The following is a 13,420-nucleotide window of genomic DNA, read 5'->3' as shown; positions in this document are numbered from 1 at the left end:
AACAGACTCAAATTAACAAATTTTCTGATATTGATATGGGTAGATAAGCTTTGCTTCCAGGCTGCAAACACTGAGTCTTGCATCACGGATACTCTCCCTTCAATTTTTAATTAAGTGTTTTCAAGATTCAGATGTTGGCCAAAAAAATGTACCATACAAATGAAAACAGCATTAGTTGAGATATATAGACTGAATCGAGTGAAGCATTTGTCGTTATATTAGATGTAATCAGTGGTGCATTATTGCTGATATTTAACTTTAAATGTTGCGAATCAAACACAAATCTACACTGGTTTCCTTTCCTCATTCTTGCAATCAGTATTCCTATCACAGCAAGGCCTCTCCGATCCACCTGATGAACAACTCTGTCATGTCGACCCCCCAGATGATCACAGAAAGAGCAAAGATGCTTTAGGAATCCTCAATAAGGAAGACTCCCTCCTGATGGCATACTGATGAGGGGGAAGAAGGAGGAGACGGAGGCAGATGGTAACAAGAAAACGTCCCTAGAGATACGACGGGACGGAGGCTCAACACGAAAATATTCACAACTGTTGGTGAATCCATAATAACAACACCATGTGATGGAATCGTCAACCCATTGAATAAGTTTACCTGTAAAACATCTTATGAACCTAATCCAATATTAAACCTCATCATTTTCAAATTTGATTCATCTTTTTATAGTCTCTGACACCCTTTAGACTCAATTATAACAATAATAATCTCAGACCCGCCTCAAGGTCCGGTCACACAGGCCTCGATAACGAGAACAACAACGATTACGTTAACAATGCACTATCCGCAGAGTGATAGCAAACTCATAGAAGATGAACCCTGATTCTACCAAAAAACAATGGAATGATAAATCCTCTATTAATCACAAGGTGTAAAGCAATGAACAAGCGTTCCAAACCATCGACATAATTTCCATGATTGTTCTGACTTCACCATACTCGCTCCGATCAACTCGACACCCAACTTATTACACAGAGTTTTGCCCGGCGCATCTGCAAGCCGGTTTCTTTGTGCGCGTGGCTCCACAATCAATCATCCTCTTCCCTAGGGATGCCCCCAGGGGGCTATTTTTCACAAGTGGAGTTTGCCTAGCACGGTTACAACGCCGGTGGGTGGTGCCCGGACAGTCCACGGTTTAACGGTTGCTAGAGGAGAGGACGGACAATTCAATGCTCCGGGTAAATTTGCTTTAACATGTATCGATATCATAGCACCGTATAGGGTGTTGTTTCCAATTCGACTCGTTTTCGCATCACATATTAGGGTCATTTCTTCTGGATGGGTGTTGAAGGGTAAATTTGCACACTGGAGACGGCGTTTGGAGTGAGAGGGGGGAACATAGATTGGGTTGGAAGTGACTATAAAATGACACCCCAACCGCATACACTGTAAGCTCCAGGTTTGAGATTAGGGTGTGTTCGGAACTATTTCTACCTGGGTGAAATCTTGACTGAACCCAAGGGATTAAATACACGTAAAAACTGACAGCTAAAATTGATGCATTTTCTAGGAATAATAGACTCAGCAATGTCATCAGCAATACAAAAAGGACACAACATTTGTTTTGACAAACTAGTCTGTCTTTTAATAACAAAGCAACTCATGAAAACGGTGAGACTATGTATTGTATAGAGCAATGATTAATGATACAATAGAAAGAATATATTTTACTGACACTAAATTGGCCTTTACAAATAATGGCTGATACATTTTGTTGAATTTCATTGACATTTAATGTTGAAGTTCATTGACATTTAAAGTTAAAATATCAGACTATGGAGGGAAGGTACAGATCAGTTATCAGTCAATGAGGGATAATCACAAGTGAATTAGAACACACAAAATGTCTGTCCACCCCTAGTTTTGAAGTCAAGACAGTATGTGTGTGAGTCAGTTGCAATCACGCGTTACCTACGACCATTGCATATGTGTCTAACTGCATGAACAGCAGAATGTGTGTTAGTAACAAATAGGCAGCGCCTAACGACATGTCATCAAGTCTAGTCCACCCCATTTACTTTGTTTTGTTCTCTCGTTGTCTGTTTATTTTTTTTTATTTTTTTTTTACATTTTGTGTAAGGTCTAGTCTATTATAAAAGGCCTAGGTTTAAACTGATAGACACCCCACACACACCTCTGTTGACTTGAGCATTGATTGGAATCAAAATCCCATTGACTGGAATCAAAATCACATTGATTTGAATCAAAATCACATGGATCGGAATCAAAATCACATGGATCGGAACCAAAATCACATTGATTGGAATCAAAATCACATTGATTGGAATCAAAATCACATTGATTGGAACCAAAATCACATTGATTGGAATCGAAAATCAAATTGATTGGAATCGAAAATCACATTGATTGGAATCAAAATCACATTGACTGGAATCAAAATCACTTTGATTGGAATCGAAAATCAAATTGACTGGAATCAAAATCACGTTGATGGAAGTCAAGATCACATCGATTGGAATCGAAAATCACATTGATTGGAACTACTTGAGACCAAAATCTGCACTTAGCTCCTAGGTGATAAATGATTCTTAGAAGCCCCTGACGACACCTCCAACAAACTTATTCCTTAAACATTATTCAGTATGAAAGCTGTGAAATATACAGTGCTCCGGGTGACAAGCTGAGGGGCTGAAGAAAAGGAGGATGTGTGACAATGTGGTACGAGGAATGGTGCACTATTACTGCCATGGTTCACCCCAACAAGGCACAGCTGAGCTTTAAAGGCACTGGACACTATTGGTAATTACTCAAAATACTTTTTAGCATAAAAACTTACTTGGTAACGAGTACTGGAGAGCTGTTGATAGTATAAAACATTGTGAGAAACGGCTCCCTCTGAAGAAAGGTAGTTTTTAAGAAAGAATTACTTTTCCACGAACTTGATTTCAAGACCTTCAGGATTAGATTTTGAGGTCTCAAAATCGAGCATCTGAAGCGCACAACTTCGTGTGACAAGGGTGTTTTTTATTCCATTATTATCTCACAACTTCGAGAGCTAAAATTTTCACAGGTTTGTTAGGTATGCATACAAAATTGAGATCCACGAAGTGGGAAGACTGGTCTTTGACAATTACCAAAGGTGTCTAGTGTCTTTAAGCTCTGAGTAGCGGCCATTCATGTAGGATTCCCTGTATCTGGACAGCTAGAATAAGTGTGTTTTTGCACTCACTCAAATGGGGGCCAGTCTTTGTATTTATCAAGCATCAAGCTCATTAACACTACACTGTTTGTTCATACTAGTTCAACCCCAAATTATCAAAAAAACAATACCCAGTAAGTTTCCCTCATGGTTAATTACTTTTAAAAATAAAATAAAAAGTATATTTTATATTTTTTTATTAAAAAAATTAATAGGCTATGGAATAAGAAATATGAAATAATGAAAAAATATGAAATATGAAAAAATATGAAATATTTGCAGGACTCTTACTCCAACAGTCACTGAAGGTCTTCTTTATTGATCTCTAGAATTAACAATACAAAAACTTCTCTCGCAATCAAAACAATACTACTTCCTTAACCAACTGCTGGCTTCTTCATTATGACCATTTCAAGGTTATTGGTAGTTACTAAAATAAACATTTGAAACCTGAAAACAAATCAAGTGAGATCACAACCATGCATAATAACTAAAATAAACATTTGAAACCTGAAAACAAATCAAGTGAAATCACAACCATGCGTAATGATCACTAATTTCTATTTACAAGTAGTCATTGAGGAGTACCAGGTCAATTATTTTGACTGATAAAAAATCAACTGAAATGTTTCCTGTTGGTTATTGCATCATGAAATGTTTCCTTTGGTTTAAAATAGTTAAAGGAACACGTTGCCTTGGATCGGACGAGTTGGTCTATAAAAAGCGTTTTGTAACCGCTTTCTATAAAATGCATATGATTGGAACGATGTTGTAAAAGTAGAATACAATGATCCACACAACTTTGCATCGAAATTGCGTGGTTTTCATTTTACTGTGCGAACTCACACGGTCGGACATTTATGGGAGTCAAACATTAGACATTTGACTCCCATAAATGGCCGACCGTGTTAGTCGACGAGGTAATAGGAAAACCGTGCAATTTCGAGGCATGTTTGTGTGGATCATTGTATTCTACTTTTACAACATCTTTCTACCCATGTGCATTTTATAACAAACGCTTTTCAAAGACCAACTCCCCAGGTCGAAATTCCAGTTGAACCTAGTTAAACTGGGTTTAACTGGAACTAGTTGAAACCAGTTGATAAACTAGTTAAACACAGTTAAAACCAGTTGGTTTAATATGGAAAACGGACAGAGACCAACTGGTTTATAATTTCAACCTAGTTGAACTCAGTTAAACCTAGTCCAAACCAGTTGGTTAATATGGAAAATGGACGAGTTTGATCACTATCCAGTTGAACCAGTTGACCCCAGTTAACTAGGTTCAACTGGAATTTTGACCTGGGTCGACCGATCCAAGGCAACGTGTTCCTTTAACTAAAGTGAATTTGATACTAAACTGAAATGACAATTAGAAGAAGATTGAGTCATTTCAAAATACACTCAAGTCAGTGATTGGATTCAAACCCAACAAATTATTCTACTCATTTTCCATTCCACTTACTCCCTACAAGATTTGTTTATTGTATATATATATAAGTCTGCTCTCTAGACAGATGGTTTGCCTGTTGCGCCACGAAGCAGATTTCCTGACTAGAGAAAGAGGCAGAGACCTGACTGAGCATCAACAAAAGATTCGAGGAACAAATGACTGCCTCCAAAGAGGACTCTCAGTCATCGTCTGTGCTTTGATTAATGACAAAAGACTTCATGTGTGAAACAACTATTCACCCCAATCCAATCAGCGTAATTATAGTCAGGGCCACTGGGATACGTTGGGGGCCAGGGTGGACTATCCACTAGTGTTGCTTCCCATCAAGGGCCCAATTTCATCGAGCTGCTAAGCACACAAATTTGCTTAGCATGACATTTCTTCCTTGATATTAACAGGATTACCAACCAATTTTCCAAGTGATTGTCAGGATAAGCAATCAACAGCTGAATACCAGTAACAAGCAACAAATGGAAATTTGGTTGGTAAATCCTGTTTTTATCAAGGAAGAAATTTCATGCTCAGCAAGTTTGTATGCTTAGCAGCGCTATGAAATTGGGCCCTGCGCAACAAGACAAATCATTAGATTTTGATTCAAGCAAAGTCATCTGCATGAACATGACAGGGCTCAAATTTAGGGGGAGGGGGAATCCACAAGACCGTACGAGTTGTAGCTTAGCATCTTTACTGAACCAGCATTTTATATACCAAATAATCAAATAAAATAAAATCAAAGTCTTATATAGCGCACATATCTACCAAACAAGGTACTCAATGCGCTGAGTATATACAAACTTTCAGAAAGGTGGGTTATTGCAGTGATTAATTCTGAGACCCTATTATTTAGCACCTTATAAGGGTTTACAAGGTGCTACAGCGCATACAGCAGCTGCAGCCAGGAACACCAGGGCGAACCCCCTTCTATTTTCAATAAGTGTACCGGGTTCTTTTACATGCGTTACACAACACATGGGACCAACGGCTTTAAGTCCCATCCAAAGGACGAAGCAATGGTTTAGTGTTTTGCTTATGGACACAAGTGTCACGGCTGGGGATTCGAACCCACACTCTGCTGATCAGAAACACCAGAATTTGAATTCAGTGCTCTTAACCGCTCGGCCACATCAGACCAGAGTCCAAATGAGAGGAGACTAGAATCAAATGAGAAAAGGGTTTTATCGGTTTGATTTGAAACTTTGCACGGTGAAAATACAATGGAAAGGTTTGCGGTAACACCATGTAATAACTATCTCTGAATGAGTTGGGGGTGGTTCTGAAAAAAAAACCGTTGGTTTCAACTCGACGTTTTGACCAGTATGCTCTGATCGTCTTCTGGTTTTATCAAGTAAACTGTTCATTGGAACAAACACTGAGGGAATATTTATCACTTCTGATATATGAGCGATACTCAGCAGGATTGAAAGATATTTGTGAGACTCAAACTTAACAATTTGAAATTATTCTTTAGAGACAAAGATCTTGAATTGAAAACGATAAGACCACCAGACTTGTCCAGTCTTAAAGACACTGGACACTATTGGTAAGTGTCAAAGACAAGTCTTCTCACTTGGTGTATCTCAACATGCATAAAATAACAAACCTGTGAAAATTTGAGCTTGATTGGTCATCGGAGCTGCGAGACAACTATGAAAGAAAAAAACACCCTTGTCACACGAAGTTGTGTGCTTTCAGATGCTTGATTTTGAGACCTCAAATTCTAAAGTTGAGGTCTCGAAATCAAATTTGTGGAAAAATACTTCTTTCTTGAAAACTACCTCACTTCAGAGGGAGTCGTTTCTCACAATGTTTTATACTATCAACCTCTCCACATTACTAGTAACCAAGTGAGGTTGTAATGTATGATAATAACAATTTTGAGTAATTACCAATATTGTCCACTGCCTTTAAGTTTACTGGCAGACACTGAAGTGTAAAATGTGAGCGCTGCATGGGGTATGATCAAGCAGAATGTATTGGTGCCAGATAAAGCTAAAGAATATTCCCCAAGACTAGACTCAAAATTAGAACACAGTTTTATCATCTAACGTGACTGTCTTATTGGAACAAAACACTGAGAGAATATTTATCTCTTCTCGTGTTTGGGTGATACTCAGTATGATTTAAAGGGAGAGACACATCTGGTAATTGTCAAAGACCAGTCTTCTCACTTGGTGTATCCCATCATAACCACAAAACAACAAGCCTGTGAAAATTTTGGCTCAATTGGTCATCGAAATTGGAGAAAATGATGAAAGAAAAAACACCCTTGTTGGACGAATTTGTGTGCTTTCACTATTATTTTAGTGAGACATTACCTCTTTCTCAAAAACTACATTACTTCAGAGGGAGTCATTTCCCACAATGTTTTATACTATCGACAACTCTACAATGCTCGTTACCAAGTAAGTTTTTAAGTTAATATTGTTTTGAGTAATCACCAAACGTGTACCTTCCCTTTAAAGATATTCATGAGACTCAAACACAACTAAACATAATTATTTTGAGACAAAGAAGTTGAATTGAAAAAAAAAAAACAAGACCCCCTAGACATTTCCTGTCTTTAGCTTTCTGGCTGCAATGAAATCACTGGCCAAGTGTAGAAATCGAGCCATGCAAGGTTATGGTAGAGCAGAATGTGTTGTCCGTCAGATAAAGGAGAGTTCATTATAAGTTTTTGAAGAGTACATTCTATTCAGATCACATCAGTGAATCCCATATAACTGAGCTGAATTGTCCAGGAGACAAATATGAGACTATTCTTCAACTGTAACCAAACCAACAGTATTGTTTGAAATGCTGACAATTCAATTGTGAAAGTCTAGAAATTATTTTTTCACAGCTACCTGGTCATTCATTTGTTGTTTTATTAAAAGTGAGATGATCCCATCACTCATACATCATGTGGAGATCATAAATGTCACAACACACAATGTCACTGAAAATTCCAAGAACACGTTCAAAATGACTTAAAACCTGTCAAAATAGACTACTGTTTTTGTGGAATTCGATCAGCAATCAGACTGATCAATGGCTAATTATATAAATAGCTAGGTATAAAAAAAAGTCTAATCGGATCCAAGATTGATGATTGACACAAGACCCAAATTGCCTTAATTATGCATTTGAAATGAACAGTATGATCACACATAAATGGCTTCATTACTAGTCATTACCTACATGCCGTTGAAATGTTGAAATTGACCTCATAGGGTGCACTTTCATTATTAAGAAAAACCTGCTTTGCCATAACAAGAATGAAGCATCAAGGCCAGGACAATGTGTTGTCCTAGGGCAGCTGAAAACCAACAAATCCCACCAACAAATCCCACTGATCAAAACACTGGGTGCGTTTGATTAGCTTCCCTGTGTCGACCCGGGGTGGTAATTCGGGTGACCCCCTACCAAGAGCTAATCGAACGATCACACTCGCCCTCTCGAGCCAGCCCCAAGTGACCCTTTCCATAAGCAGGGCACTTGGGGCTGGGGCTGACCCGGGTGAGCCCCTGGAATGACCTCAAATCTATTCAAACATACCGGGGGGGGGGGGGGGGGGGGGGGGGCCGTTCAGGGTCGACCCGTGGAAGCTAATCGAACATACCCATAGAGACTTATCTGGACCTCTGGTTCTTAGAAGATCACCGACTTCTTCCAAGAAGAGATAAAAGCAAGGTTTTCATCCATAAACTAGCAACTTTTTCTCCTCTTGCCTTTTCTCTTCAAAGCTTCATACTTGACTCATGAACAATCAAAGAAAAAAAAAGATTGAATGCCCATTTTCAACTTTCTCAAAGAAGAAGTATAGGTATATGTTTCAAGGGCTGCACTGAATGTACATGTAATGGGAAACGACATCATTAATAAGTCAAGCAATTTCAAAGCGACAAAGTACACAATTATTGAATGAGTTGGTAATTGGACCAATTGCAAATCATCTTTTTAAAGAAACACCGACAATGACAATTCAAGGAAAATTAATCAGTGGAGGCCAATAAGTTGATGATCAATTATTACCTCAGGATAATAAAAAAATAGTATAAAAACATTTTTTAAATAAATGTTTGACAGTTAGTTTTCTCATTAAAAATGGTAAGTTAATTTCACGATAAATAAAGTTGAAGAGCTGACCAAAAGAAAAAATATATATACAGCAAACAAAAAGAGCAGCATGGGTTGTACTTCCTTATTAGGAGTAAATACTTAAGAAGATTAGTTAATTAACCAAATGTAGCAGGTACTCATTAGCAGGTGGCAACTTTTACTACTAACAATCAGCGCACGGACCTAGGCCCTAGGGAGAGATATGTGGGTGCATTTTGATTCACCAATATTGGGAACAACAACAATAGGTGAGCAAAGCTAAATGATGACGTATGCTCCTATTGGATAGCATTTTAATGGTGATTAAATTGGTACATCCAGACATCAGTGTACTTTTCCCTAACGAATTGCTTTGAAAACAATTAATCAGTTGTCATCGCTAATGCATACCAGCAGCAAATGAAAGGCAGAGACGTATTAGGCGCTATTATTAAAACTCCAAAATCTGCAAAACAATGGCTAAAAAGTGCAAGCGACATATACGGTGAACTGCGAACAATGAGGAGTGTGGGCTTTCTATGGCCTCAGTCCTTTCACTGAGATTCAATTGATGACACTATTCCTGTATATCATCATAGCGGGGTATAAAGGAATGTTTCGACCAGGAACATTTTCAGGCCTGTTCGTCCTTTTTTTTTGACAGGGCAAGGGCACCAAGGCATTTTCTCCTTGGTAAAGGGCACCCTATGAGGAAATTGTAAATGTCTACTGGAGCGTTTCAAGGGCACCAAGGCAACGACCGGGGGGGGGGGGGGGCATCGAGGCAATTGCCTTCAATCAAGTATCAGACCTGTATTTTGAGGGAACACATACCGGTACCATTGGTCGGCACAATTGGAGACTTGAACTGGTTAAATTACTACAATTTGCAACAAGAGCAGTTTTCATTTGATAGTTGTCAAACACCAGTATCCTCACTTGCTGTATCCCAACATGCATAAAGGAACAAACCTGTGAAAATTTGGGCTAAACTGGTAGCCGAAGTTGCAAAAAAATACTGAAAGAGAAACACCTGACCCGTGTTGCATAGAATTGTTTGCTTTCAGACGCTTCATGTGTAAAGCCTTTCTCAGGATCAAATTTTGGGGAGAAAATTACCTCTTTTTTTTTTTGAAAACTTTACTTTAAAGAGGGTTGTTTTTACAAAAATGCATAATAATAACAGATCTCCAGTGCTCTTTACGAAAGTCAGTTTTTTTTCTTTATGGTCATTAATTAAGTTGAAGTTATCTTCAAACAGCAACAAACAGCAGCACAAATTGGTGTCCGAGTCTGAGCAACTATCGTAAATAATTGTGTCCAATAAGCATGAAGCAAATAATTCCAAAGCTTTTGCAGAATCCAACATAGATGATTAAGAACCAACCAATCTTGCACCGTTTCCCACGAGTTTTCTTTCTCCACTCATGCCTATCTTGTGCTCTTTGATGTTCCAGGTAGAAGGTGCTGTTCATGATGACGTAGTTTTCCCCCCTCTTCCGAGGCCCATCCCCTCTATTTCGTAAGAACCAACTCTAATAATAAAACTTACCATCAGATGAAAAACAACTGTTACAGACTTAGGATTCTGATGACTTAAACTATACTTAACGACCAGCAACAATCATACTGTTAATAACATGAAACTCAGCTTCCAAATGACGTATGAATTTCGTATGTAATTAATAGACCATAGAATCAACTGAGGTGAATGTAAGTTGAGAGTTATCTGAAAGGGTACAAGAATTGATAAAAAAAAGAGAAAGGAAGTGTAGAATGGGAGCAAATCAACTCATTAAACACGCTGCTTAATTTGCAGACAGGTGGCTAGCATGGTATCCCGGTAGCTTTCATTATTTTGACAGTCTCATCCACAGCATGCAATCAAAAACCAGAGTCACATCCTGAATGGTTTATTAGTAGGGCTCAACGGACTCCGACTCGATACGAGTCTTAGCAAAACATCGAAGTGGATGGCAAATATCACGGATGGCCACCTAAATGCTGAGGTGATGACGGCAAGAGCGGCCATGTGTGCCGGTAATAAACTGTGCTGGTTCTACTTGGGCAGGTTGGCACAGCCGCAGTGGCATGCCTGCGCATGCCGCCAGACCCAGGCCCATGTTTTGATTTAAAATCCTATCCATTCCCTCATGAACTCCTTGTCAGATTGATTAGCCGAACAAGAGAAATCGTAAATATACTTCCCAGCGAAATCCCTCCCCGTGGAGCCGCGGCGATATCAGAAAAATCATCCACGCGTCCATGATACTCGGAGATGGCTCGCAGGAAACCAATTTCGAAACATGAGGTAATGAAGAATTTCTCATTGAGGGCCTATGGAGGGAGACCCCACTGAGAATTCCAGCGGATTGGCAATAACGGTAAAAGGCAGAGAGGGTTGGGGGAAACTAGCTGTCCAAACCAGCGAGCTATATGCATCAGCACTTGACATATTAAGAAAAGCACATGCAGAGACCAAACTTGTTATTCCCTAAGCTCTTAAGATGATGTTGAGGTTTTATGCGTCCACACGCTTCTTGCATGGCAATAATTGAGGTGGAGTTCTTTCAACAACTCTTAATGAAGCTACTCTATGCACATGGTCGTCATTATTTAACCCAATAACAAGATTCGTCAAACTTTCAAAAGGAGGTTAAAGATTTCTGGGAACCAGAAACTAAAAACAACAACTAGTAAAAACATGGAGTGACAATAAGATAGTAATGCTAAGAAAATCAAAATACATCACACACAAGATTCTTAACAAATAAACACAAAGACAGCAATTACCAAAAAAGCAAGTTGATGCCAACCCCCCCCCCTCCCCCCAAAAAATAAATAAAATAAAAATACAAGAAATGAGTTTACAGCATAACTAGACATGAGGTGTTTGTGAACAAACACGAAGCTGTTTCGTGTTGTTTTGCTTGGATTAGGCCCTATATGCCTCATTGCTCAAGGAATCCATACCTGAAAAAAGGTTTGAAAAATGTTGTGTACATTTTGAGATATGGTCTGGTCCCACTTCCAGTTGACCCAGAAGTAGAGGTTAACATAGGGTCACGGTTTTTCAAAGTTAATATATTTAATGCCTAGAGTTTAATAGAAGAAATGAGTTTAAAGGCAGTGGACACTATTGGTAATTACTCAAAATAATGGTTATCATAAAACCTTTCTTGATTACGAGTAATGGGGAGAGGTTGATAGTATACAACATTGTGAGAAACAGCTCCCTCTGAAGTGACGTAGTTTTCGAGAAAGGAGTAATTTTCCATGAATTTGATTTCGAGACCTCAGATTTAGAATTTGAGGTCTCGAAATCAAGCATCTGAAAGCACATAACTTTGTGTGACCATGGTGCGACAAGGGTGTTTTTTCTTTCAATAATATCTCGCAACTTCGACGACCGATTGAGCTCAAATTTTCACAGGTTTGTTATTTTATGCATATGTTGAGATACACCAACTGTGAAGATTAGTCTTTGACAATTACCAATAGTGTCCAGTGTCTTTAAAGCATAATAATACAATTCAACACTTGGTAGAAACTCATCATTCATTGCAGGTGAAACTATTATATTGGTGCAACTTAGCCCCGATTGGCCCAACTACAGGATTTCTTGTAGAACACACAAACGCTGTTAGCGCCCAAAAACTGCGGGACAACCCGTCGATGAACAAGAAGTTGGTGTCTTTCTTTGTACTCCCATTGCTAGTGATATGAGATGGGAAACAATGGTATAATATATATCACATAAAAGAGAATGAGGTACTCTTCCCATAGTATAGTTTAATTATCTGCAAGACAGTAGTTAATGAACATATGCAGTAATGAGTGCTATAGGGCTTATTGTACGGAACAGTGTTCATATACTGTGACCAGTCCAGTCAGGCAAACATGGATTACATTTTACAAATTTGATTAGTTGTGATCCCTTCCTTATATATCAAAATCCGATCCTAAATTGAATGAAAATACTACTGATTGTCGACCATGCATCTGATGAATGACACCCTGATGACTAAAATGACACGCTTCAGTCTTATCCTTTTGAACCACCACAATCAGTCTGCAAATACAGTCAGCCATACACTCTGAGAGCTCGGACAATGAAATCAAAATATTAGCTCTGTCAAAAATGCAGGCATGCATGTTTGGATTTTAAGGGCACGGACTTGACTTGCCCGAGGGGGTACAGGGCAAAAACTACTCGCTAAGGGTCTCTGATTATAAGATTCTATAGAAATATTCTGAAGGATGTGCTGGTTGGACACAAAGCAGAACTATCAACTAGATGATGGTTTATTTACTTGATATTTGAAATAAAAAGTCACATCCCCTTAGGGTGAACCCCTGGCTGCCGCTTCCCAGGTTGTATCTTAGACTTGGGGGTGAATCCGGGCTATACAGCAGTCACCGGTTGAATGGCTTCTGACTGGCACCCGGAACAAAGATATTGACTGAATAGAGAGAACATCAACATTGGGCTAGTAGATAGTTCAGTGATTTGAGCGCCGGCAAGTAAATCCGGAGGTCATTGGTTCATTGCTTCAGTAAATTTTTCTTTGATGATGTTTTCATTAAAATAACTTCTCAAAAGTGAAACCACTTCAAATATTATAAGAAAACTATTAAATCAAACTTCCTGCAAGATGTATCTGCTAACTACTGTACAGTGTATGCACTGAATCAAACTCATGAGCACCAGG

This window comes from Asterias rubens, chromosome 19 (assembly GCF_902459465.1).
Source record: "Asterias rubens chromosome 19, eAstRub1.3, whole genome shotgun sequence".
NCBI classification, from domain to species: domain Eukaryota; kingdom Metazoa; phylum Echinodermata; class Asteroidea; order Forcipulatida; family Asteriidae; genus Asterias; species Asterias rubens.
The sequence above is the reverse complement of the archived record's forward strand: the minus strand, read 5'-3'. Positions refer to the sequence as shown.